Source organism: Varanus komodoensis, unplaced genomic scaffold (assembly GCF_004798865.1).
Source record: "Varanus komodoensis strain SLA01 unplaced genomic scaffold, ASM479886v1 scaffold22, whole genome shotgun sequence".
NCBI classification, from domain to species: domain Eukaryota; kingdom Metazoa; phylum Chordata; class Lepidosauria; order Squamata; family Varanidae; genus Varanus; species Varanus komodoensis.
The window spans coordinates 6,507,279-6,534,717 of NW_025335606.1; the positions used below are offsets into that span (position 1 = coordinate 6,507,279).

The 27,439-nt window shown below is 47.6% G+C and overlaps 1 protein-coding gene across 1 annotated transcript in view; it reads right to left on the reverse strand.

The window, feature by feature from the left end:
- Positions 1–27,080, reverse strand: part of ZBTB7C (zinc finger and BTB domain containing 7C) — an 83,532-nt gene extending 56,452 nt beyond the window's left edge. Inside the window, exon 1 of the mRNA XM_044431376.1 lies at positions 26,983–27,080. The gene's annotated coding sequence lies outside the window, so the exon portion shown is untranslated. The remainder of the gene's footprint in view (positions 1–26,982) is intronic.
- Between the last annotated feature and the right edge of the window lie 359 nt (positions 27,081–27,439).

The window sequence follows — 27,439 nt, forward strand, 5'->3', positions numbered from 1 at the left end:
AGGCAGGTTGCCCTGGATGGCCGGCCAGGTAGCGGGGGACATGGCGCCCCTCCTGTCTTCCACGCTGTGGTGAGCTGTGCTGCATTTCAGCTTAGGTTGCATTTGTTTCCAAATCTGCCGCTATAAATATGAATGCTAATTTTATGCAAATTTATGCTATCATTTCTCTTCTCTCCTGATGATGCATTTCCTCTTTTTGGTGATCTGGAAAGAGGCTGCCCAAGCGATGTCCCTGGAAAGGAACCAGAAGCAACACCATTCCCTGCCCAGGGGCTTTTGAGGTTTGCTGCTAGCTTCCCCATTTTTCTAAGGGATCCAGATCAGCCACTGCTGGCAATTCCATCCACCACCATGACCAGTGCCCTTTTAGGTTTATTCAATGGGGGCGCTAATGATGAGGCTGCTGAATTGAGTGGGGCTAATTCACTAGTGGAGAATTAATTTTGGAACAGGATCTGGGGGATTTACTTCGAAGCGAGCCATGATCCCTTTCTTCGGCACGTTTTTCTGGGCCCCACTGAGGCACCCCCCTCGGCTGCAGGTGACCCCTTGCCGTGTCACTCATCCCCACCCCCATTCCACAGGTGCGGAAACTGAGGGCAAGAGAGAACCACTGGGTTCAAGCCACCCAGAGGGTTCACAGCTCAGATGGGATGTGAACCGGGGTCATCCACCGCCCCACCCCAGCCAGACTGTGCTGACACCCACCCCCACGAGAGAGAGGTCAGCATGACCTGCTGTTTGCCCTGTCTGTCCACCTGGCCACAGGAAGGCAGCTCGGAGGAAGCCCCCTGGCCTTGCCCGTTCCGCCGTTACTAAGAATAAAAGGCCACGTGGCCCGTGTTTCCGCTGTGGCTGCACGTGTGGTCAGATAATTACACAGCAACCACTCCTCTAAATGCAAGGCGGCTGCAACTGGTCAAAGGCCGCCTTGCTGCCAACTTCTCTAGCCTATTATCTCTTTATTAATAGAAACCAAATCTACCTTTGCAAAGGCAGCAAAACCAGGAATGACATTATGTGGTTGTGCAGATGTTATTTCCCTCTACTGTGATTTTGTTATTTTCAGCTCGCTGCCCATCTGTGCCTGCACATGAAGGGCCAAGCCCTGATCTTGCATTTGCCAGAGATGCCAGGTAAACGGGCTGCGATCGACCTATTGTAATCTTCTGGACGCCAACAGAAGCACAAGCCGGTGGAAGGGTCGCCATTCCTGACTCAGTCTCTATCATTTTTTAAAGATGGACTCAAGTGATCAGAAAAAATCTCCATCTAAGCTGTCCAGAGAAAGCTACCTGTTCTCCTCTCCAGATATCTTGGAGGACTACTTCCAGGAGTCCCAGCCAGCATCACCAAAAATCTGAGACTGTGGGGCCTGAGGTCCAAAACATCTAAGGGCATTCAGCTGCTCAACCCTTGCTATTGAGCTGAACAAACAGATGGTGCTTGCTCTGCTTTAAATAGGCAGCGACACCTGTCTAGATTTGGCCTGAAGGTCTGCACCGATGCTTAAGGGCACGAGGGTCCTGCGGAGTCCATCGCACCCTGCTAGAGAGCTTCCTGGGACAACGGGCCAGTCTCTGTTGGAGACAGAATGCTGGCCTGGTCTGGTCTGGTCTGGTCTCTTCCAGCAGGACATTCTTGCACTAAGGCTTGGGATCCACCAGGATTTACGCACTGGCGAGACGTGAAAATGCAGAAAAGGAAACAGTGTAGAAGCAAGGTAAACTGAGCGACAGCACAAACCTGTGTCTGCAGATCGATTCCATGCGCTGGTTGGGACCTACAAAGCCCTACATCATGCGGGACAAAGCTGCTCGAAAGACCTCGTCCTCACAATGCCTGAATCTTACGATGCAGGAGATACTCTTCTCTCTGCCTCATCATGAGCAGAGACACTTTCGGCCGGAACATCACGGAGGGCCTTCTTGGCCAATGCTCCCAAGTGTTGGGAATCCCTGCCAAGCTGCCTCTGCCCTGCTCGCAGGGGCAGGACATTTCTGCTAAGGCCGTCTTTCGGCTGTGAGCAGGAGCCCTTGCCAAGGGGGTGATCACTGGAGGAGGGTGCTATTTATTTCTTTTCAAGAGTGTGTTTTAACCGAGTTGCTTTTACATTTCAATTATAATTCTGTGTTTTACTTAGTAGTTTATTGTTTTTATCCACCTCAAATAACTATTTGTACTGGAAAGGCAGGATATAAATTTAAGCCAGTACATTTGCTTATATAACCCTAAACGGCTTGGGTCCTGGATGCCTGAAGGCGCGCCTTCTCCCCCATGTGCCCTCCTGCCCCTTGAGATCTGAGTCAGGGGCCCTCCTCCAGGAGCCATCCTTAAAAGAGAGCAGGAGGGTGACTGCCTGGAGGAGGGTCTTCTCTGTGGTGGCGTCCCAACTATGGAACATGCTCCCCAGAGAGGTTTGCCTGGTGCCAACGCTTCTTTCCCTTCAGTTTCCTTCTTTCCTTTTTATTATCCCGATATTTTAATTGTTAATTTGTTTTAATTGGTGGTTTTATACTTAATATCGGTTGCTGTGTCACTCCTACTCCTATTTCTATTTTTATTCTATTTTATTAATGGAGCTGTAAACCATCCCGAGACGTCTGTAATGGGACGGCATGGAGAAGTTTTAAATCAATCAATCAGTCAATCAGAGGCCATCACATCTTCAGTATGAAGCCAGGTATTGAGGGTGCTAAAAGTAGCTGGGGGGACAATTCTAATTACTTGTGTTGCACTTGAGTTGCACACTCAAATAAGAACCAGGTTCTGCAATAGCAGCTAGTTCACACATGTGTGTTAACCTGTAGTCTCCAAAGGCTGAACCTTCTGCCGCTTGTCAACTCAAGGTTAGAGACAAACGGATTAATGAAGTGCATTGTTACAGACATGGTCAGATTTTCAGGTTTACACTCATTCCACCCTATTTCCACACAACACTACAATACTTTCTTCCTTGAAAACATCCTAGGGATAATTCACACTTTTTTTTGCCACTTCTTCCCAACATTAGACCTTTCTGTGTACAAAACAGTTTTGTGTGCTTGTCTCTCTAATGCAGGCTGTTGTATGTGCCCTTTCCACTTATGAATAAATTTCCTTCATGAACATATAATATGTGCATAGTGACATGAAGAACCACCACGTTCAGGAAAGTGCAACTTTCAGTGTGCAATTTAGCCTTGCCTTATTAGCTCAGGAAAGGCAAATCTGGTAAAATCCTAGAAGCTCTCCCTCTATGGCAAACAATGGACTTTTCTCACCCATCCCTGTTCAGGCACAAAGCCTTTCAACAGATATAGTTCATACATACAACTAACCGCTGGTTCTTACTGAGATAGGTAAACCTGTATCTAGGCTGTACCATTTCCCATTTCAGATGGGGTACGAGTAAAAGAAAAAAAAAATGAACGAAACCTTGCACACAGAAAACAAAGCTGTCATGAAGCTTAAGCGAGAACTCTTCTCTCCGACATGCCAGTTTGTTCTGTGCAGGGATCACAGCCCTCCCGCCCCTTGAGATCGGCAGCATGGGCCCTCCTCCGGGAGAGACATCAGGAAGCAAAGTACCCGGAGGAGGGCCTTCTCCGCGGTGGCGCCCCATCTGTGGAATGCACTCCCCAGAGAGGTCCGCCTGGTGCCGCCGTCATTTGTTTTTTGGCGCTAGGCGAAGACCTTTTTATTCAAACAATATTTTAACAATGGATAACATGTATAGGTTTTAATTGTGCAGCCAGGGTGTTTCCGGGTTTTAACTGTATTTGTATTGTATTTATTTATTTGTGTGAGCCGTCCTGAGGCTATATAGCAAGGGGACGGCATACAAAAACTTTAAATAAATAAATGGGAGTGGACAGAGACGCTGAAGCCATTAATTCCCCCTCCCTGCTTGATGCAGGACTTCACTTCAAAGCATCCCTGACAGGTTACCTTCAGTGACAGAGACTTCTGCCCCTCCCCCTCAGTTGGCTCCATTAGCTGACTGCTCTAACCATTAGGCAGTATTTTCTGATGTTCCAACAAAAACTTTCATGCAGCCTCTTATTTCATGACTAAGCCTTGGATGATGGAGAACAGGTTCTGGCCCTCTCCTGCAGGACAATCCTTTAGGGACTTGAAAAATGTGATCATATCCCTCCCGCGTGCCCACCACCAGTCGTATACTCTCAAAGCTAAACATACCCAGTTCCTTCAATCACTCCTTGAAGGACTTAGTTTCCACTTCCCTGATCATCTTTGTTGCTCTTCTCTGAAGTTGCTAACATTTACCTGAACAACTGCAGGGAGGTACACTTCACACCTGGCCACAATATTCAAGGTGAGGTCTGGCTGGTGCAGAGTAGAGCAAAATCGTATAACATCCCATGATTTAGGAAATACACTTCTACAGATGCAAGCTAAAATAGCACCGGACTTATTCTGCAGCCAACTATATTCAGATTATGATGGAGTAGAAGCTCCTTTTCATGTGCACTGATATCTAACAAGGCATTCCACACCTCAAATTTGTCCACTGGATTTCAGTTTCCTAAATAAAGAACTTTGTCCATGTCTGTTAAATTTCAGTCTGTTATTTTCCGCCCAGTTTTCCAACCACTCAAGATGGTATTTAATTTAGCTGTCATCTTCTATTAGCTGTCCCACCCGATTTTGCATCATCCGCAAATCTGATAAGCATTCCCCCCTCCTTCCTCCACGTCATTGACAAAACTAATGAATAGTGCGTGATCCCAGAATGAGTGTCGCTGCAGCCCACTCAGCACCTCCACCCCATCGAATAAGGAGTCGCACCAGACTTTAAGTAAGTGGATGACACCCAAGAGCGAGGTACAGATCCACATGGTTGCTACTAGATGAGAGCCAACCACCCCGCTCTGAGTGGTCTGCTAATCAGAGCATCACAGGGTGTTACGTCCATGATCTACCAAGGATATTGCTGGTGAAAAAATGAGAGAGGGTCAGTCTGACAGGATCTGTTCTTGACCCTGCATTAGTGCCAAGGGCAGGAGCTCTAGAATCTACCGTACAAACTTCCAGGTGGCAGACTGACTGGTCTAAAATTCCCTAGATTTTCGTTTTTGCCCTTTTTGAAGAAAGGGACAGAAGAAGAAAGTAGGTCAGAAGGAAAAAGGAAGCCCAAACAAGAGATGGATTCACTCCATAAAGGAAGCCACAGCCTTGAATTTAGGACAGCTAAGCAGTGATGACTCGGATAGCACATTTTGGAGAGCTTTAATTCTGAGGCTCACCATAAGTCAGAGACAACGTGACATAACAACAGTACTTCATCCATTCTCCGGGATTTCTCAGAGATAACAGATGGAGGTTCCGAGACTCCATCCTCCTTCAACATCTTATGATTTGTTTCCCTATCTGCTGGAAATGTTTAATTATGAGTTTCCACATGCAGTCTGCAATGGTACAGTTCAGACACAATAGTGAGAATCATCGAGCAATAAGTCTGTCAGACTGCAATCCAAAATAGCAGGCTTCTCCAACTTGGTCCTTCCAGATGTTTAGGACTACAACTCCTAGCACTCCTGGCCATTAGCCTTGCTCGCTGGGGCTGCTGAGAACTGATGTTCAAACGACACAAAGGGCACCAGCTTGGGAAATGCAGCTTTAAACTCTTGCCTGCTCAGAAGTTCTGGTGGAAAACAGGACATATTCTGGAGCAGATGTGCATTTCTCCTGCTTGCTCTCTTCTGCCAAAAGGGCAAGTGATTGCAGAGAGCCATGTTCTCCCTGTTCCTGGAGGGTCTGTGCCCACTTCAAGCAGGCACAGTGGATACAGGAGTATGTGGAAGTGCAGCGTGTTCAGACTAGACTAGAGGTAGGTGAGCAGCTGGGCTTCAGAGGCCAGATGGAGCAACATGATGTGTCCCACACGAAAGCCAAGGCAAATTCTCAGAAGTGATCCTGGAAAGGTCCATTCGGAGGTGGAACCAATCACAGGGCCACGGAGTGAGCTGAGAAATGTGCCTGGTCAAGGAGGGAACAAGAAGAGAGCAGTGGAGATCGGAATGGAAGCCTAAGTGGGAAGCCAAACTAAGTCCCTTTGAAGATCCCTGGGAAACAACAAGAACGAGACAGCATGCCGGTTATTTTTCCCAGGAAAGAAAGACTCACACTGGGCCCTGCAGGCAGGCCAAGACAGGAGGAGACCCCGCGAGGAGAAGCCATGCTGAGGAGCGGAAAGACGGCACTGCCACGTTCCCCTCCCCTCTGGAGCTCGGAGCAGCAAGAGGCACCCATGCGAGCAGCAAACACTTGCTCCAAGCCCCAACGGATCCTGGCCCTCTGCTCGCCATGCCCATGATGATGGTGTGGAGGAGGAGGAGGACTTCAGGGGGGTGGACGTGGCAAACGCGGCAGCGAGGGCCCATGCACTAACATTTTCGGCTCAGACGACAGGGTCACGTCCGCAGGACGAGTGTGCAGTGGGCGTGGGACAGCAAGGTCTGTTAGCATGAAAATGACTTCCAGTCATTAGGGAGCAATAATTGATTTCTTTGCACGCCTGATCAGGATTTCAGAGGTCCAAGGATCCTCATCCAGACCATTATCAGAAGGCTGTTCTGTTGCTGCCGGGGGCGGTGGCTGAGAAGGGATGCAGCTGCCAGATCGAAGGTCAGACGATTCAAGGAGTAAATTCGTTTAATGTGGCCGCAGCTCGCCTCGGCGGAGGGCCTAATAAATATGCAGTGAAATGGAAGGAGGGGAGACCGCAGACAAGAGAAACAATTACTCTGAAACCAGGATAAGAGCCATCAGCAGGCTCAAATTAATCAGTGTAAAGCGTTTTATATCCCAGCAGAAGATTTAGTATGCACGGCAGGTGCAGGGTCATTGGCTGGAGGGGCGCAGTTTTCCATTTGCCGGCAGAGCCGTGAGGACAGAGGTGTTACTCCAGCCCAGTGCCGGGGAGGGGCGGCCCTGCCCCTTCTCTGAGCAAGCTCTGCCCCTTGAGCCACCATGGCCCTTGCGCCGGCGGGCAGCAGGTCTACCCCCGCCTCAAATCCATCCCTGCCTGAGCTGTGTGTGGAGGAAGGGCTGGCTCCCCTTCGGAGCCAGTGGAGACAGACCCTGTGTTCTGGCCAGCACCATGCCGATTAAAGGAAAAAGCAGCCCCGTTCCTAGGGCAGATTCCCCCAGGTGGTCAAAATTGGGCGTCATCCGGCCTGCTAAGGACTCTTCGCTAGGACTTTGGGTGTTTTGATGCCATCCGCCAACTGAGCTCTGATGGAAACGTTACCGCAAGCACTTCATGGCTCCGGAGCACCTGAAAGTGCCCGTGCTGTTTTGCTCGGGGACAAGCCGTTGACCCTTGCAGCATCCCTTCACCTGGCAAGCTTGTGTGCCGTGGAAAGACCAGAGGTCCCTGAAATTCACAAGCCGGCCATCTGGAGCATCGCATTTCGATGCTTCTAAGCCTCGCAACTAAGGGCAGGTCAGTGGAACCACCTACCTAAATTGTTATCCTTGTTGTTTATAACACAGAGAGGTTGTATTAGCATTTCCTGCACAAGGTATTAACATACCATAGGATAACCCCAGAGAGCCTTTATATATAGCCTTTCTGAGCATTTCAGTACTTTTAAGAGCAGTGTCACCAACCAGGTAACTTTTGGCTCAGGCATCCACAAGATCTATTTCTGGTTTTGCTTTGGACCCATATGCTTTGTGAAAAGCATCAGAATTTAAAGCAGCTCCCCTAAAAGAACTACTCAGATTTCGAGTGACACTATGGCTCTTGTAGGTTTTGAGCAAATTGCAACAATACCTTGTCAGTTTTGTATGGTGGATACTTTGAAAGAACAACAGTTCACCTCTCACAAGATGCCATAGTCATATGAAAGAGCCACAATATGCAATTGATGTGGTAAAATAACCTTTGGATGCAGCATCAAAAAGCAAGAAGTTGGCCAAATTGATTTCCCATCATTTAGCATTCTAACAAATCAACCCAAGAATACAAGCTGTAGGAAAACAAATACTTTTCTCCTCTCTTACAATATTAAAACCCTGGCTTTTCCGATGAAGATAACAATGGAAGACTCACTCAGAACAGACAAAAAGAAGCATTTGTTCACACGGTGCATAGCTGAACTATGGAACTTCCTAGCACAAGATGTGGGGATGATGGCTGTGGAATTAAAGGGGCAGTAGACAAATTCACAGAGGGGAAGGCAAGGCTGTCAAGGGCTATGTATTATCTCCAGCATCAGAGGCTGTATGCTGGGGAACACATCAGAAGTGTGCTGTTCCATTCATGGCCTGCTTGTTGGCCTCCCACCGAAGTATCTGGGTGGTCCCCGCGAGAGAGAGAACGTTACAAGAGCTGTACCGGATCAGACCACAGGTCCACCTAGTCCAGTATTTGGTTCGCACAAAGCCACACCAGATCCATGTAAGAAACTCACACTCAGGACACAATGTTCACAAGCCTCTGAGGTTCCACACAGCCAACAGGATACCGGACCAGCAAGGTTCTTCTTAAGTTATATTCCCATTTGCCCTTGATTATGCCCTTCCTGGGTTAAGAGGGAGCAAGCCACATTGGCGCTCTCCATCAGTTCTTTGGGCACAGGTGTGCTTGGAGAACACAGAGTGGTCTTTGTTGCAAAAAGCATTTGTAGAGGGTGTGCAGAAACCAAGAAGGGGGGGCGGGGAAAGGTGTTTTCATCTGTCCAAACACAAGCAACGGCAGGTGATGAAACCCTAAACAGGCCCCAGGTGAACCACGGCAATTCCCACTAACTGACGAATGCCCATCACAACTGGTATTTATAAGCAACTGCCACTATTGTTTGTGTGGCAGGATTTTCTTCTAGATGTAGGAGTGATGAAAGTCCTTCTGCTCAGGGATGAATGCGTGAATGGTTTGGTTATTCTTGGAACGGGCTGAAATGTTAGAAGGGAGTGAACTGCAAAGGGAGAAAAAGCAAATGGATTTCCATCCACAGCCATCCTTCCATCCTGAAGGCCGAGGGTTCTGTCCTGCAGGCAGGTATAGATGAGCGTCTTAAAGAGTAGCTGTCGTACGAACTTCAAAGGAGGCAGACAGAAAAGTGTACGTCTCTCTGCCGATGCGGAATGGATAAAGTTAGGAAAGAACAGGGGTTATACAGCTCTTAATTTTACTCTCCCATGCTTACGTTCATCCTTTTGAACGTGCCTAAAATATTCTGACAATTCTATAAAGATGGTCAAGATGAGAGATTCCCTGGTATGTTCTTAAAAATGTGGCACTATTCCAAATGCAATCGTAATATAAAACTATGTACCACATTCTCTTAATTAGCAATATTTACTCCTTCCAATAAAGCTCCAAAAATGGAGGAGGGGGGATTATGTGTTGATATAAGGGGTAGAGATCATTTTTCCAGGTAGGGATAATGGGAGTCATGGCACTGGGTTGGAGAAGGTGGTTTTAAAGCAATGCCAGCAGGAGAGGGAGGGAGGGGGGCCCTGTAGGGATGGTCCACCTTTTCAGCTGTGTGTACATCTATTTCAGAAGAGTTTAGTTGCAATTAATCTTTGTGCAATTAGACCAAACGGATGATGCAGACTCAGGGCAGACTCCAAAATAGCTCAGAACAAGACCCACAACTAACTGCAGGAAAGAGAGGCTGTTTTGTACATTCGTGTGCACAGCCTGAGGATGTAGGTAAACCATGGAGCAACTAGCTACTCATTTAGTACTGCCACCTAAGAGAGATGCTTGGACTTGGAGACCTGAGCTGAGCAGAGGGTTGCTGGGAGCCGTGTGGGGCCCTCCCAACCCTACCATTCCAGGCTGATTTGCTCTCCATAGCCCCACAGAGTAAAGGACTAAAGGTTTTGTGTTACAGGGCGTGGACCAATAGGAGAAATGTCTTGATGTTACAAGCAAGAATTGCCTCTTTCTCATCAAGTGTTATAGATGCAAACCAGTGTTGCTTCCACCCAACTCTCCACCACACACGAGCAGCCTGGATTCAGGTGTCGTGCGCAGGTGTCCGGGCCAAGCTCAGGCACGCATGCGCGGGGTGCTCAATGCATGTCCTCACAGGATGAAGATTCTGAGGATGACGAGGAGTTTGCTTCTCAAATGGTCCATCGTCAACAGGCTCTCACGGACTTGGGACCAGACAGCCACAGCCACAGCAGGAGACTGACAGAAGGACATGGCGACCTCCAGCACAAGCCTCCCATGGGGGAGCTGAGGAGCTGTCGCCTCCAGGGCGGGACATGGAAACGCAAGCAGCCTCAGAGCAACCTGAGCCGGGAACAGGTGTCGGGGGTGTGCCCACAGGGCAGGTCGCTGAAATGGCCGGTTTCACCGAGGAGGAGCCCACGGTCCTCAATCCGATGACTCGGCACCAAAGCAGGTGCAAAGCCCGTCTGAATGCACAGAGGGGAGCAGGTGCTCCTTCTCACAGATTTACGCACAGCAGGGCTCCTGAAGGAAGCGTTAGTTGGCCAACAGCGGACAGGGTTCAGCTTTGGTACCTGGTGTATGTTCCTAAGCTGCACAACAATAAACAGAACTAAATGAAGGAAGTTGGTGTGTTGGCTGTTACCGGAGGGAGAAAAGTGGCTCACGATAATGGCGGGATGGTAGGAGCTCTTTTCCCGACCTATAGAGAGAACCAGGTTGCCTGCTCTTGGATGCTTTTGCTCTTATTCACCAAAGATTTCCGTACACTCCTATGTTCAATTTCCCCCCTTAGGAAAGATCTTGAGGCTTTGGGAAAGGCCTGGGTAACATTAAATAAACCAACACAACATTAGGCCAAACATTTTGAGGGGATTTGCTTCACAATGATTAAACGTCCTGTGTTGGCAGGCCCAGCCGACTATTTGAGCGAGCGACAAAGAGAAAAGCGTGGAAATGAGACCTCTGAGTAAAGGCTCGGGTGGATCCCCTCAGCTCCTGGCAAGAAACCCCACCCTTTACCACCATCCAGGCATCTGATTGCCTCCCTCTATTCATCCTCCGAAGCTCCCAGCCAAAAGAAAATAAACCGTGCAGCTTGCTCAGAGACCAAACCTGCAGTGTCGCGGAGCTGAATGGGAACAGAACAAGCACGGCATTTCTGAACAATTATACACCTGTGTAATTAGAGTAAACACAGAATGGCCCCCTCCGCATGCAGCTAAGCTTTGTCCCCGGCACTAATCATTATATGCAGAAAAAGGAGATCAAACCTCACTACCAGCAGAGGACTGAAAATAAAGTGCAATTTGATCTGGTGACCTCAAACAAGCCCGATTTAAAATGGATCTCAAACAGGAGTTGACTTGCCCGTACAAAACACAGCATGTGCCAATATAAGTCAGCACATATCGGGATGGGATGCAGCTCTTCTTGGTTGATTCAATAATGTTTGTTCCTGCCAAGAACAGCCAACACAACTATGTTTTATTCCTTGAAGGAGCCTGACGTGTTTCAGCCCTGTTCCATATATCTGGGCCTTCTTCAAGACTTGTTTCTAAACAATAATAAAAATGTCTGCAGCAATTTCTGGGAAGATCCCTTTCCAAGATGTAGCCAGCAGTGTTCGGAATTCCTAACCCCTGAAGGCCCAAATAAAGGGCCAAAGTGCAGGGGCTGCTTCCAGGAATAAAGCCACATATTCTCCCAACATCTTGAGCCTTCATCTCTTAACCTCCTCTGTCTCCTCCTCTCTCCTCCATAAGGTTTGTGAGGCTGGATGTGCCCCCAGGTTCCTCTTCCCAGCAAACCAGCCGCTGTTTCTGCGGCCAGGGAAACAGATGCAAATTTCACTCACGCGGACACGAGTTTGTTTGCCTGTTGCAACTTGTCTGAGCAAAATAAGCAGCTTTTCTCCAAAGCAACAAGGAAAACTGAGGAAGGGTGATGTGACTTCATTCTCCCAACGTACTTCATTAGCTGCACTTTACAAGGGCAGGAAAACTTGCATCATGTCATGTGTTTTGCCTGAAGAGCAACATAGGAGCCTCCCAAGCACAGAAATCTGGTGACACCCTGCTGAGGATTCTGGCTTAGGTCGACGAGGCTGGTCTCCCGCAATGGCAGCAAGGCCTTCTCAGTGGCAGCCCCACTGCTTAGGAGGCCCTTCCAAGACAGGTTCACCTTGTTTTCTTTTTGCTGGCTTTATTTTAAAAAGATAATCTGGGGAGTGATAAGGAAGAGAAGACGTGTACTTAAACCATGACCCTAGAATGTATTTATAGCTTAAGGAAAAGGAAAAATGATGCCCCCAAAGGAACTGAACAGCCTGTAGGTGTAATGTGTCTGTTTCCATGCACACTGGAGATTCTAGCTGGGTTCAGACAGGAAGACAAGCCATAGTTTCTTACCATTGTGGGTTAATCGTGTTGTCTGAACCCAGTCTTGGTATTTTGCTATGCTAAGTTTAACTTCGGAAACCATGATAAGAAATGATGCTTTGTTCTATGTTTTCTTGATAACATCATCACTTGTCATGTTGTCTGAACCCAGGATCTGGTATGCAACTACCACAAGGTCCCTTGGAAGAAGGGCAACTGCTATTTAGCCTCTATGTGTGGACCAATCAGGAAGAGGCAGGCAACACAGGCAGGGAGCAAGGCAGTCTGGGACTGAATTTCAGGCAGCCCACAGTGAGAGGACCGGGTGGGAAGGATGTAAAGTAGAAACCAGCTGATCACCTCTCAGGCGGATCATGGTAAAAAACCATAAGTCACAGCAACCATGCAGGGTTGCTTTTGTGTTCGGTGAGCACAGTGTCTTCCTCAGCTTTCTTTTCCTAAAAATGGTGACTTGTACTGCTTCAGACCAAGGATGAAGTCAGCCAAATCCCAGAGCTATCTACTGAAATGCACAGGAGGCTCCAGCCTGAACTGGGGAGCAGCTGGGAGGGGCTTCAGAAGCCCTGCCATGTACCCGGCAGCTATGCGCACCGCCGTGAATTCAGGCCACTGGCTGCCTGGGGAATAAATAATGCAAATGAAGCCGATTTGCATGCAGTTCCTTGTTTTTTCCAGGTGATCTTTAACTGCAAAATACAACCATCCTAAACCTAACCACCTGGCACTGGGGCTGTTTTATCTATTGCAATGAAGAAAAAATATGGTAAATTCGTATACAAATCCAATTAAAATAGATTGTCTTTCAAATAAGGAAATAAAGGGAAACTAAGCTGGAAGCGAAGCAAGCAGGCAGAACAGGGCAATGCCCCACCTTCTTCTTACAGCGGTGGCTGTTCCTTCTTTATGGCTCATGCAGTTGCCAGGTGGTGCCCTGTGCTGATGCTCAAACTGGATGCTGCCATGCTCTGACAGGGTACTTTTGTCAAGAGGAAGAAGCCATGTGAGTTAGAAACACAGAAACACAGTGAGCCAGAAGGGGTCTCCCGGGTCATCTAGTCTGACCCGCGGCTCCAGCTGGTTCCGCTCATGACATGCCCACCATGAGCTCCAGCTGCTTATCCCAGTAATCTAAATCTCTACCCAACAAAGAAGAGAGAGTCTCACACACGAGGACATAGCCTGAAAGTCTGTGATCCAAGAAGAGGTCTTGCCTCTTCCTTTGGATGGTTCTTTACTGGGCCGGACAGCCCTTCAGAAAGAGGATGCCTTCACATGAGAGAGTGGCCCTCGATGAGTTCCTCAAGCAGAGGACTGCTCCAGACAGGCCACCTGGCCCATCCTAAATTCAAACGCCATTGGAGCATGGCTGAGTATCCCCTGCAACTTCAGCCTAAAGAGGCCCATCTGCACAAGATGGGAGGTCACTTTAGATCCTGGTGCCCAAGGCCACCTGAAACCTGGAGCTCACCCAGGTGTGTCGCATTCATTCATTCATTCACATATTTATAGGCTTCCTATACTGGCCAAAAGGCCATCCTAGGTGGCTTACAGCATAAAAACACATTAAAACCTATTAAAACACTTAAAAGATTAAAAACATAAATACAATAGCAATATAAAAAAGGCCACAGCATCCAGCATTATTATTATTATTATTATTATTATTATTATTATTATTATTATTATTATTTTAAAGGTATGACTTCGCCTAGCCCTGAAAATAGAGATGGCGCCAGGCGAATTGCCCTGGGGAGGGAGTTCCAAAGATGGGGAGCAGCAGCGGAAAGGGCCCTTCGCCTGGTTGCCATCCCTCTCCCCTACCAGGGGGGTGGCTCTCGCAGAAGGGCTGATCTTAGGGGGCAGGTAGGTACATACGGGTGTAGACGGTCCTTCAGGTAGCCGGGCCCCAAGCCATTGAGGGCTTTATATGTCAGTACAAGCAGCTTGAATTGGGCCTGGGCCACAACTGGTAACCAACGTAACTCTTTCAGAACTGGTGGTATATGGGCCGGTCTAGAAGAACCAGCCACCAACTGAGCGGCCCGATTCTGCACCAGTTGCAATTGCTGGACTGTCTTCAAGGGCAGCCCCATGCAGAGCGCATCACAATGATCTGTTTTGGAAGTGACCAGAGCATGGGTAACTATCTTCCAGTCCCCACTGTCTAGGTAGGGGCAGAGCTGGAAGATCCTCCATGGAAAAGCTGGAAAAGGGCACTCCTGGACACTGAGTTTACTTGGTACTCCAGGGACAAACTAGGATCCAGGAGTTCCCCCAGATGGTGGACCCTGTCCCTTAGGGGGAGTGTGACCCCATGCAGGACAGGTCAATGTCCTCTAACCTATTAGAGGACCCCACTACCAGTATCAGCTCCACATTACCAAGATTAAGCTCCAGTTTATTGATACATGAGGACCAAAAGTCACTCTGTGTTCCTTAGAGAAGGCAAAAACATTTTTCAATGTGCAGGGCTGGGGGAAGAGAAGCCGAGAGGAATATTTAAAGAATGAGGGGTTCACACTGCACATAAGACTAAACTTATCTGGAACGTCCACTGCTGAAGCCAGGGTGGGGTCTCCAAAGAGCAGCCATTTATGGAGAACAGTCCCCCCCCCCCAATTTAAAGGCATCTGATGGGTCATCTTAACCAAGCTCACTTTAAAGGTAAAGAATCAAAAGGGGGGGGGTCCACCAACACGATAGCAGACTGGGTGCTTGCTGATAATTGTCCCAATGAAGATGTATTTCTGAGTAAGCATAATTAGAATGAGCATCTACTTAGTACTTGCAAATTTTGTGCAAATTCTCTTATTTTGGGCAATGCATTTCCTCACTTTAGGAAATGCGAGAAGGCCGCCCTTGGCTTCTGCGTAAAGGTGGTCAACTATTGCGATTCCAGCTGTGGCCTTGAAAACAGATTTAGAACGAAGATACGGCTTTGCAGTCCCTGAGGAGCTGGCCTTGCAGAGCACCTGAAAGCAGCTCCTTCTCCAGGCACCCTGCTTTTGTTACCTGGTCAAGTATCATGTGCACCATCCGTATTCCATTAGTAAAAATGCTTCAGCTGAAGTGACAGCTTGTTTCCTAGCAGGAATGGGCCACTAGGAGAACGTTCTGCCAGTGCTGTAGACCCATCTTTCCAGCTCCCTTCCAGGCACGACTGGAAGCACTTGCTGGCCCAAGCAGGCTCTAAACGGCTAAGGCCCAACACACCTACGGGAGAGTCACCCGTGTATCTTGGACTGGCCTACCATTACGCAAGTCAGGCACCTGCCCGAGACAGCTGATTTTAGGTATCATGACAGGGCAGCCAGGTGTTGATTTATTAATTTTATATTTCACTGCCAGGGAGAGACACCTGCAGTGTTTTCTACATCCAGAGCCAAGATAACTTGACTGGCCTTAAGTTCTGTTTGGCGACACTTCTTGGTTTGCAGAAGGACTCCAGTGCTTATTCCACCTCAGTCAACAAAAGGGCTTCGGCCAGGCCTGGCTTTGTCCCAACACAACTTCTAAGTTCAACCAAAAATACCCTCTATCACGTGGGAACCAAAACGGGAAGGCCCACACCCCCAAATGGCAGTCATGCCAGGGCAGGAGATTCAGCAGAAATCCTGAGCCATGGCCTTCCCACTTGGAAACCCCAGTGGGTCCTTTATACACCTGGAGACGTGCATAAAGCAACCACTGCAGGCTGGATTCTGCATATGCTCCAGAGCAAACTCACAACCCACTGGGCGGCATTCCTGTTGGGTCAAACTGTTGCTCCACAGAAGGTGAGAAAAAGCACCTCAGCTGCAGAAAACGTGGGTGGCAACTGTGCATGGCAAAGGAAGCTCAGAGGTACTGCGGGTCGTCTGAATGGCCTTCTTGGGTGCCTCTTCAGAGGGGCCGTGTGTGTGACTCCCATTACAAGCACACCACAATCACGCCTCCTCCCCTTCAACCTCTCCTTTTTGCATATGATCCTCCTACTACTATTCTATGACATTTCTATATTGCTGAAGTTCTCCAGGCGGTTCACAACACCTAAGTCACCCATCCAGATCTCAACCAGCTTCCAAGATTAGGCAGGATCAGGAGCTTCCGCACTTCTGCTACATCAGAACAAGCAGCAAGGGAGCCAAAGACAAGATTAGAAAAGAGAGAGGAAGTGCCCTGAGCATGTGGAGTGCCACATCTCAAACTCACTTTGATCATGGCACCAGCAGAGCTGTGAAAATAAAGGGTGTTTGCTTTGCTTCTCCGCAAAGGTCAATGGAAGGATGTGCCAGCAGCCAGTGTTCCAATGCCTGGTTGCTGCAGACCCCACCCCGTGCGGCCCAGGAGCTGCCACCAAGCCCATGTGCCTGCCAGCATCCTATCACAGGTCAATAGTGGGGTGGGGGGCTCCACAGGCCTCAGACCTCCACCCCTGGCCAACAACCTTTCCGAGAAAACTGCTCTGCATTCCAGCTCCCGAGAAACCCTTGCACTGCCCAGATCACAGCCTGAAGGGCATTTCTATACCAATCCTAAAATGCACTGAAGGGACAAGGCCAAGCACAAGTACACAGATGCTTAGGGTTGTGCTAATACAGCTTAACTGTTTCTAAAAGGCGGCGGGGGGGGGGGTGGTTTGGAAAGCTGCCCCATTCTCCTGCTCTTTCACGTCTTTTCTAGATTTCAGGCAGCTGAGTGCCTGGTGACGGTGGGCTAAAAAGATGTAGGCAGGGGGAGGGGGAGGAAACTAATTATACCCCCACACCCACTTTGAAATATGGGAGAGGACATTTTCCCCTATAATTACACCCACGGAGCTGAGTATTAATGGTTTCAGTGTATTCAGCGTGTTGGGCTGCAGCCCGGGGTCAGCTTGACCAGTTACAACTGCTTCTATCCTAAAAGCTATTATTACCATTCCAAGTCAAATTACACAGTGACATTAAAAGATGTACATGACGCAGGAACTTAATATTTTTCTCAAACATCAATGATCTGGAAAGAAAGCATTGGAGTTAGCAACACGGAAATGTGCTAATCAGGTTCAATTCCTTTCTCCAAAGTAGGAATCTTTCTTGCAAATACTTGCATCAAAAGATAAAGAAGCATCCCCACTGGAGCTGGGGACCAACTGATCTTCTAGTACTGGGGTGAACAGAGAATTGGGATTTCTATCCCCACCATTCCTGACCATCCAGGTAGGGGGTTTTAGAAGCTGGCGATCAGAACACCGGGAGATCTACCTTCTGGTCTAGTCAGTAGAAGCTTCACAAACTGAACCCTTCCTGACCATGAAGATCTTCATTGGAGGTCCTTCCCAAAGAGCCACCCCTAATGAAGTGTGCGTGTGTGTGTGTGTGTGTGTAGGGAGGGGAATGGCTAGAAGAAGGGTCTTATCCACAACTGCATCCACCTCATGGAATGCCTCCCCCTCCCCAGAAGTGAGCTTGGCACCTTCACCGCTTGCCTTTCAGTGCCAAGAAAAGACTTTTTAATTTAACACATATTTAATTCCATTTCGGTTTTTATTCTGTTAATTAATCGCTACTTGCTCATTATTTTTTTCTGCCTCAAAAATCAAACCTTATATTTTTATTTGGCTTTTATTTTTGAATTCCTGGCTCTATCGTTCCATTTTATAGTTTTCCTGCTTTTATTGTTGTTTGTTTATGCTTTTATTGTAAGCTGCCCAGTGAGCCCTTTGGGCTACAGGGTGGCAGGTAAACATAATATAAGAAATCTAAGAAAGAAGGACAGATGGATGGAAAAAGAAAACAAGACAGACAGACAGACAGACAGACAGAAAACAAGGCAGGCAGGCCCTGTGAATCTACTCCAACCAACTGCTGTTGACCAACTTGACCTTCATCCATGAAATGGTCAGCCTGTATTCAGACTAGAACTGAGAATGCTACTCTGCTGCTGGATTTCTGGCAGGCGAAAGGAGTACCATTCCAGCTATGGGGACTCGCATTTCAAGGAAGAATGACGTAAGTTCCACCCCTCGTGGTTGTGAGCTACCGCGTTTTGTTCTCCCCAAAAGCTACGTCATGGCGCAGCATCTTTCCAGGAGGAAAGAAGGTCCTAGAAGTGGGGTCCACCGTATCTTCCCCCGGAATGCCATTCCATCACGACGGACCATCCTTCCGAGAGTACTATGATAAATTAAACATGGTGGCTACTAGCAAGCATCCACCGAGAAGGGAAGAGCACCAGCACCACTTCTAAAGATCACTGCTGCACACACACACACACACACACACACACACACACAGTGGTGGGGGGATTGCAGAGGAAAACTAGGAACAAAACACAGGGCAAGCCACCCAGCACTGCACCCCCAACTCACTTCACACCCTTCCAGAAGCGCCCTCCACGTGCCACCACGTGCCCTGTTCACATTCCATCCTTCAGTGCCGTCAAACCTTTGTGACTATGAGCCTTCAGCTCAGCGTGACTCCGGGAGGCGCCCACTGCTGGCGGAAACACACCTTCTTCCAAGACCTGCTCTTCTACGTAGAAGGGGCTTTGGCAGGGTTTAGCATTTTAGCAAGTGCTTCCACCTGGGCACAGGTTGGCCACCTCAGGCGGGATGAGCTGTTATGCTCTCAGCATCAGCCAACAGCAACGGGGGAGGCTGAGCCGACGGAGTCTGTGGACGGCAAAGCCATGGCTTGAGACCACCGCCAGGTCATTGATCACCAACTCTGGGGGAAATGGCTGCTAGCCTGTGGCCTGTGAGCCAGGGCGGGTACCTTCTTGACAAAAGTGGAGCCCTTGACAGGCGCATCCGCCTCCAGACCACGGGCTTTTGCCTGCAATCCTCAGGGAAGGCTATCCCAGGCTGCTGGAGCGATGTGGCCTCAACGAAGCGCCGACTCTTCTAAGCTTACATTGCTCACTTGGAGCTCTCGAAAGGCTAAGCCGGCATTACTACAGTTCCTCTGCACTGAGATCCCACCTCTTTTAACCCCCTCCCCATGGTAACATCTGGAAGTGTTTCCCCCCCCACACTGAGGATTTCCCTGCTCCGGTCATGGGTTGCCAGTGGAGGGGGAATCTCGCCACACGGAACACAGCAAGCTGAGAGCCTAAATGTCAAGGCAGGGAGTGGAGAACTCAACATCACGATGCTTGTTTTCATCCACATAATCTGGGTGGGGGAACATGCAACTTGGCTTTTCGAGAGCTGAGATGGTGGAGATTCCATTACATGCCTTGACCCTCCCTTCCCGTCCTCGGCTGCTCAGAGCTATCCCTTCCTTAGCTCCAGCCAGAATCTTTCTGGTAGTTCAAACCAGTTGGGTCTCATCTAGACTGTAGCAGCTGTGGCAAACCACCAATTCTTGCCCTTTTTCATTTATTAATTTATTACATTTTTATACTTCCCCATAGCCCATTTGGGCTCTCTGCAGTTTACAGTCTGGTTTACAATTTAAAAACATGTAAATAATGACACAATAATCAAAGTTAAAGGAATAAAAACAATAAAACCAGTGCTGCAAAAGTCAACAACCTACAGCAGTTAAAATAGAATTAGTGCAAGGCACAGTTCCAGATATAATGAAAACAGAATTAAAACAAAACGTATCTATTTAAATGTTTGGAAAATAAAAAGGTCACCTGGTGAAAAGAAAACAAGGACAGTGCCAGGTGCCCCTTCCTGGGGAGCATATTGCAAAGACAGGAAGCAACTGCTGGGAAGGCCCCTCTCCTAGTTATTCCCCAGCCCCCGGCACTTCCTTTGGGGTTGATTCCCTCAGAGGGACCTTTGTGGAAGATCTTAAGGTCTAGGTAGGAACACATGGGGCAAGGCATTCCTTCAGATAACCTGGCCCCAAACGGTTGAGGGCTCTAAATATTGACACCAGCACTTTGAATGGGACTTGGAATTCAACTGGCAGCCAACGCCGCTGAAAGAGTGCTGGCATGGTAGGGTTTTGTGCGCCGGTCCTTGTTAATAGATGTTCTGCTCTAATCTGAATAAGTTGGATTTTCTGGACCGTTTCCAAAGGTGGCCGAGGTACAGAGCATTACAATAATCCAGCAAAGAGGTTACCAGGGCATGGATTGCTGTGGCCAGACTCTGCCTGTCCAGATAGGGGCATAGCTGGTAAATCAGCTAAGCTGGTAGAAGGTACTCCGTGCCACTGAGTCCACCTGAGACTCAAGCAACTGTTCTGGGCCCAGGAGCTCCCTCAAACCACGAACCTCGTCCTTTAGGGGGAGTGCAGCCCCACCCAAGACAGGCTGAATATCTCTGAACTGGACAGATGGTCTACAGCACCTCCATCTTGTTTGGATTGAGTCTCAGCTCATTGGCCCTCATCCAGTCCCTTACTGAGTCCAGACACTGGTTCCGGATGGCCACTGCCTCACCTGGATTTGAGGAAAAAGAGAGGTAGAGCTGAGTGTCATCCTCATATGGGTGACACTTCAGCCCAAACCTCCTGATGACCTCTCCCAGTGGCATCATGAAGACTAGCACAGGGGTTCGAATGGAGCCCCATGGAGTAACTCCCGGGGAACAGAGCAACTATCCCCCAGCACCACCTTCTGGAATTGGTCAGCCGCTAGAAGTGGAACCACCGCAAAGCGGTGCCAGCAGCTCCCAACCCCACCAGTCCATCCTTGTGAATGAAGACCGGTAGAGGTTTACCGCATGTTTGCCTTCTTTCATGTTTTCCTTTTTATTTTATTTTTTTTAGTCAAAAGTGATACCTGGGGAGGAACAAGATGGGTTATTCCTTTGAGTTGCCCTGTACCCTCTCTCTTGGAGAAGAGGAGACTCAGAGGGGATATGTTGGCAACATACAGGTATGTGAGGGGATGTCACATGGAGATGGGTAGAGACCTGTTCTCCCCTGCAGAGGAAGGCAGGACGCGCTCCAACGGAGCAAAGCTCAGGGAGCCAAGGTTCCATTTGGATGCCAGGAAGCACTTCCTGAGAGTCAGGACCCCGAGGGTGTGGAATGGGCTTCCACAGGAGGTCGTTGAGGCCCCATCTGTGAGGGTGTTCAAAGATAGGCTGGACATGCACATGGTGGGCATGTCGTGAGCAGAGCCGGCTGGAGCCGGGGGTCAGACTAGATGGCCCGGGAGACCCCTTCTGACTCGCTCTGTTTCTATGTTTCTTCTAGTGCGTTGGCACCAGGTATTTCTTATTTCTGGAAATACGTGAACAGTGAAGTGCAAGTGGATCAGGAACCCCACTGGGCATGAGATGATGTCCTAGGATGAAGCCAATCAAAGATGGCAGCAGGAGGCCATGAGGCAGGAAGAGGAAATCAAGGGAGAATGAGGGGTAAACACATTCTCCCTCTTCCAAAGCAACCCTTGAAAAATCATCAAAAGGGCTCCACTTTCTGACACTGCCCATTTTGATTTTTGCAAGAGCAGCCTCCTCCTATTTTAGCTCGGCCCCATTGCAGAGCCTCCTGGAATCCTGCTTCAGTCAGTTCTCAGCCACTGCAGACTTTCCTTACTTCGCTTTCTTATGTAACCTAGGAATCACACATTTCTGGAAAAGGTAGAAATTCTGGTCCTGGGAATGTAAGCAAAAGTTCAGAAGAGATCCTGCAGCAATGTGTTAAAATGCCAGATTCCCTTCCAATTGCAACACAGTGTTGCCTAAACTTCATGTTGTTCATGAGGAAATAAATCCTGCAACCCCAAGGGCTTCAGTGGCAGGGGAGACCCACAAAATGCACCCAAAGGGTCTCAGGCGTGCCCAAAGCATTAAGAAAATTGAACATTCAAATGAATCAAAGTGGTGTTTATTTACTTATACATGTAAACCTGTACCTCAATGAACCCCAAAATAGTAAGGACTTTAAAAAAATCTAAATTATACTGAAACTGTATCTAATTCCATAGTAAAGAAAACCCTATACATAATTTATTCTTAGGCAATGGCATTCTAAGAGTGCACTTCTAAAAGGTCAATATACATTAATGTAAGTTTTAATGTATTTTAGTTGCTTCTTGGTACTCACAGTCAAGTTGGCTAGAATGGCAAAAGCAGGATTCCTTTCAATGCATGGTAAAATGCGAAACCGAATCCCAACCCATTTGTATTATATTTTTAATCTGCCCAATGGGATGTTCTCTCGGTGGATTACAGTCAAAAGAATACAATAAATGCTATATTTCCCTTTAGTTATGCTTACAATTTATCTTCATTTCTAATCTACCCCACCTTTACATTGCTGAACAGGTGCAAGCTGAAAGCAAACCAGATAAAAACAGGATAATAACAATTCGAAATGGTAACGTTCACCACTTGCTGCCACCTTACAATTATTTGTAGTAGCTAATAGTGCCGAGGACACTTTTCCCATGCTGGGGCCCTGCAGTGATGTTAAGGCATTGCATATCCACAACTGACTGGAAGTTGTATTAAAACGACATAGAATCGCACAGGTGGAAGGGGTCTAACAGGCCATCACGTCCAACTCAGTCTTGCTCAGTGCAAGACTCAAGTCACCCATCCAGATTTCAACCCAGCCCAGCCCTGCTTAGCTTCCAAGATCAGACATTCCACATGGCACTTTAGTTTCTTCTGTACTGTCCAGAAATGCCCACCCCTGTGGCTAGAATCCTCCTATAATTATTCTTGGAAGGATGCCTCATTCTGCCAAGGACTACTGCAGGCTTAATTAGAAGCTTCTCCATCACGGTGTCTCTATTTCCTGTCCCAACATGGCTGTAGCATTGCTGCTGAATTGCTCCTTAATTGCTTCAATCAGTAAGTTTTTACTCCTAGTAGGCAGGTTTTCATTACTGTTTTCCTTTCAGTAGCTTTGTTTTACATTGCTGCTTCACCATGAACAATAATAAAATACATGAAAGGAAAGCAGGAATTGCAGTGTCCTGTGAAAACGTACACATTGCATACTTGGAAATTTCTTGTGACAGATTTCCAGTCACAAGTTGTGTTTAGGTTCACATTTAAGTATGAGAAAACTGGGTAAATCCAGAGAACAAACAAGGAAACAACTCAGTAGAGTGAATTACCCGAGCATTCCTCCTTCTTGTTAAACAACCTCAGGCTGGAGATGTGGAACATGGGTGTATTGCATGCATTACAGGGCATTTCAGGGGCCATGTTAGGTCCTGAAAAGATTCAGGACTCACACCCACAAAACAAAAAGGGAAAACATGCATATACTGATTTGCATAGCTCTAAAGTCTGTCTGTGTGTCTGTAAACGACCCAGTCTTAAGGACCTTGCTATTCATAAAAAAGGATGGAGCAACGGCAGAAAAATTTCTGCAGAAAAATCCATGCGCATGACAGCAAGAGGTGACGTATATGGGAGAAAAAGGCAGCTAATTCCAGGAGATCAAATGCGACAGAGATCATCAGGGGCCCATGTCTTCACTTCAGCAAATGCCCAGGGACAAAAGGGTGGTGGGGCAGAGGGCCTCACAAAGACGGGGGGCGCCAGTTCTTTTAGCACTGCTTCTGGTGTACTCAGATGCTGACTTACGGTGGCCCAAACAGCTTTGCAGTAGAAACATACTTTGGAAATCCCCGCAAGGGGTGGAACAGTCCCACGAGGATGCTGCGTGGTGGTGTGGACGTGGGGACGGAATGCAGCCTCCTGGAAGAGAGCATGGCTGGCTGGTGGAAGCCTGACCAGGAACACCACCCCACAATGCAACATCTTTTTGCAGGCCCCACAGAAGACAAAAAGCCCAACACGATTTTGGACAAATGCGAAGGCATGAAACTCATCTGTGTTGTCCTCAGTCAACAGAGCAGGAGCGTGGTTTGCCAAAGGGGGCTCTCCTCATCGGAACCTTGGCCCCGGAAGGAGACACGCTCAGCAAGACAGTGGGCATGTTAGCGTAGCAGAATGAATTCTCCTTCCAACAGCAGCATGGGGTGCTAGCTAGCCCTGGAACCAAGGGCTCCAGGCGGTGCGATGGCTTTGTGGTGAACTTCACAGAGGGCCACTCAGTCAAGAGGAAATGCCGGCTTTTGCCTGGGCGCAGCAGGGGAGAGATTAGAGCACCAAGAGAGCCTCTGGCCAAATGGGAAATGGGGATAAGATCCATGGGGTTCAACTGACCTTATCACACACCTGAGTCCTATGCTTGGCAAGGGGTGGCCTGGTAGGGCAGGAAGGACACATGGATTTTTCTTAGGAAAACAATTATTTCCTTTGCTCCGGAGATATCAAGAAACCTGCACAAACTGCTATTGATACAACTGTAGTAACTGAAGAACAAGCATTTCTACAGCACTTTGAGCATTCGAAGTACTGCGTACAAATGTTCTTGTTGAACAATATAGCAACAAGTTCTCGCTGGCAAATCTTGAATTCAGTGGAAGATGTTCAGCTCCCAGATGAGGTTATGGGGCTGTCAGAAGACCAGCTTTCTTAGGTGCTGGAATTAACTCTGCACAAGTGTACAGAGCTCCAAAATCCTTAGAATTATTCCAAGTATTTGTGATGTGCTTTTAAAATCACTAAGGTTACATTTATTAGCATCTACATGGGAAAATATGATTTTGTGGTTGTAAAGGAACCCATACTGTGGAAGTGAAGGCTTTGGCAGGGAACGCTACCCAAATTTGGCATAAATTGTCCTTCCAAAGCACCAGTCCATTGAAGACGAAGTGCACAGAACAGTGCACGTTAACTTACCCCCTTCTTATCCAGCCTTCCTCCTCTGCTCTCCTCTTCTCGCTCCTCCCAACCCCTTTACAAATTTAAACTGCTAACACTTTTGGCATTGCAAACATTTTTTTTTCAATGTTGCTCTGCCAAAAAAGAAAAAAGGGAGACGGGGAAAAAAGCATGCACATTTATGACATCGTAAAATCAAGATCAAGAAATAAATGCAGACATAATAAAAGTCTTGCTTATTTGCTTTGTCTACCATCATTTTATGATATGAAACAATTTCTTGTAAAATAAGAAGCAACCTAGAATAGCGAAAGAAATGCCGGAAGCACAATTCAAAGCGAAATCTGCAGTATGCTGTAACATGAAAGTTGTGAGGAATTTCAAGGCAAACTAAGTTCCAGTAACTCTAGAAAATTCTCAAGGAGGGAATAATGGTCTGACTTCCTGGAGATCCCTAGGTAATCCCTGAATTTTGCCTACATAGAAAATGCTCAGCCAAAACATTGGTGAGAACATTTTCAGAGAGGCTTCATCTTTTTCCATCTGAATTTTGCACAGTCTTAAATAAACCTTTGAACAGTAATCTGAGATCCTTGGACAAAACGAAGTAGTGTTGGTGGCACACAAACATGATAAACAAATAAACAGATGCCCCTCCCCATCAGGTTAGTGGAGAAGAAACGCACTAGCAGACTTTCACAAGGGAGCTGCGGCTCAGAAATTTCAAATGTGCCCAATGAAGAAAACAAAATATTGTCACCTTTAACTTTGACATCACTTAAAGAAACCCCAAATCCAAGCATGAATGGATAGTTTAAATAATCTGTACTCTATGGAATATGATTCTTATTAAATAACTTACATCTAGCTGTTTTTTATTAAAAGAATTAGCTGAAAAACACAAAATCCCTTAATGGCTAACAAACAGGTGATTTTCCAGCTGTTGCGCCAAAGTAAAAGAGTGAAAGAATTTATTCTGGTCTCTCCAAGGAGCTCAGCTGATGGAAGGAAATGTTATACTGATGGATGGTTGAGTACATAACCACACGTGCCATTCTGTACCATCAGAAATAAGCATCCTTTTCACCATGAAAAGGATTTAGACGCACAAACAAGAAATGAAGGCTGAAAACCCTCACCTAAAATTGTCATGGAATTGTGTGGGACTTACTTCTGCATAGACATGCCTGGCACTGCTCTGTGAGAAGAGAAAGCACCGGAGTTTCCGAGTCTCATGTTTGTTTCCTATGATCCAATTTGTAAAGAAAACCACACAGAAAAGCGACACAAAACCACGGACTGGGTATTCCAAACTGGATTTCACATCACAGTGACATCATGGTTACAAGGTGGGTTCTTGTTTTCCACAGGTAAAGACAGATGTGTGCCCTGGGGACTGAGGGACCGAACACCTTAAAAGCATTAAAAGGACCGCATCAAGTAGGAGCAGCGTTAAACTCCAGATGAGTTTTTGCTCAGCATGGTTGTTAATTCACAAGTTGGCAGCCAATGCAAACCGTTAAGAAAATCCACGGATCCACCCGTACAAATGGATATTTTAAAACCCCGAAAGTGAAGCCTGCTTGCCGAGCACAGCTGACACATGCAAAAATCCAAGCTGCCAAAAAACACTAAGACACAAACACGAGATACTTCAAAGACTTTTTACCCATGCTCTCCACAAATTACAAAGAATTAAACCTCAAATCCAGCTTGCAGAAAACACGCAGAACATGGAGATATTCCTATAAACATTGAGTTGACTTCCAGCCAAGATACCAGTGTTCAGGAAAGATTTTCAAAGCTAATCAAAAAAGGCGAACAGCAATTTAGGAAGAATGATGATTGGGGCAGAGGGTAGCCGAGAACAGCAAGCCTACTACGGTGCTTCAGGCAGGCTGGAAACATTATTTTCAGCCTCTGTACAGAGAAGACCGGATGCTTCCCTGTAATTGAATAAACTTGGATACATCCACAGCATAAACTCCAGATACCCTTTCAGAAAAACAACGAAGAGGGGAATGGGAGATGATCTGACATACCTCGACAACTCTTCTCTCCCCAGTATGCTTGCCAGCGTAAAATTTGCTGTTCTGTTTTAGGAAGACATCTGCAAACCTGGCATTCTCCCGGAGTGTCTGAAGCAGAACGGAGCTGCGTGTCCCTCATTTGAAAGAGGAAAGTTAAGCACTTCTAGGAGCGGTTCAGAGGATTCCCTCCCACCCCTCCCTGTAAACCAAAAGAATTTGGCACCCGGCCCTGCCTGTCCACCTGCGCTAAAGCCTTGATGGTAGGCAGGGGAAGTGGCTGCCGATTGCAACGCTCTGCTCTTCCCGCAAGTGAACTGTGCTCTTTGGAAAGACTTTCCCTCCTTCTTCTCACAGAAACGCAGGTTCTTGCCCAAACCTCCAGCACCTAAGCAGTCTCTGTGCTTGTGACTGAAAAGCACAAACCCCAGACTGCCTGAGAAAGACTGGTTCTGCTTGAACCTGTCAGACC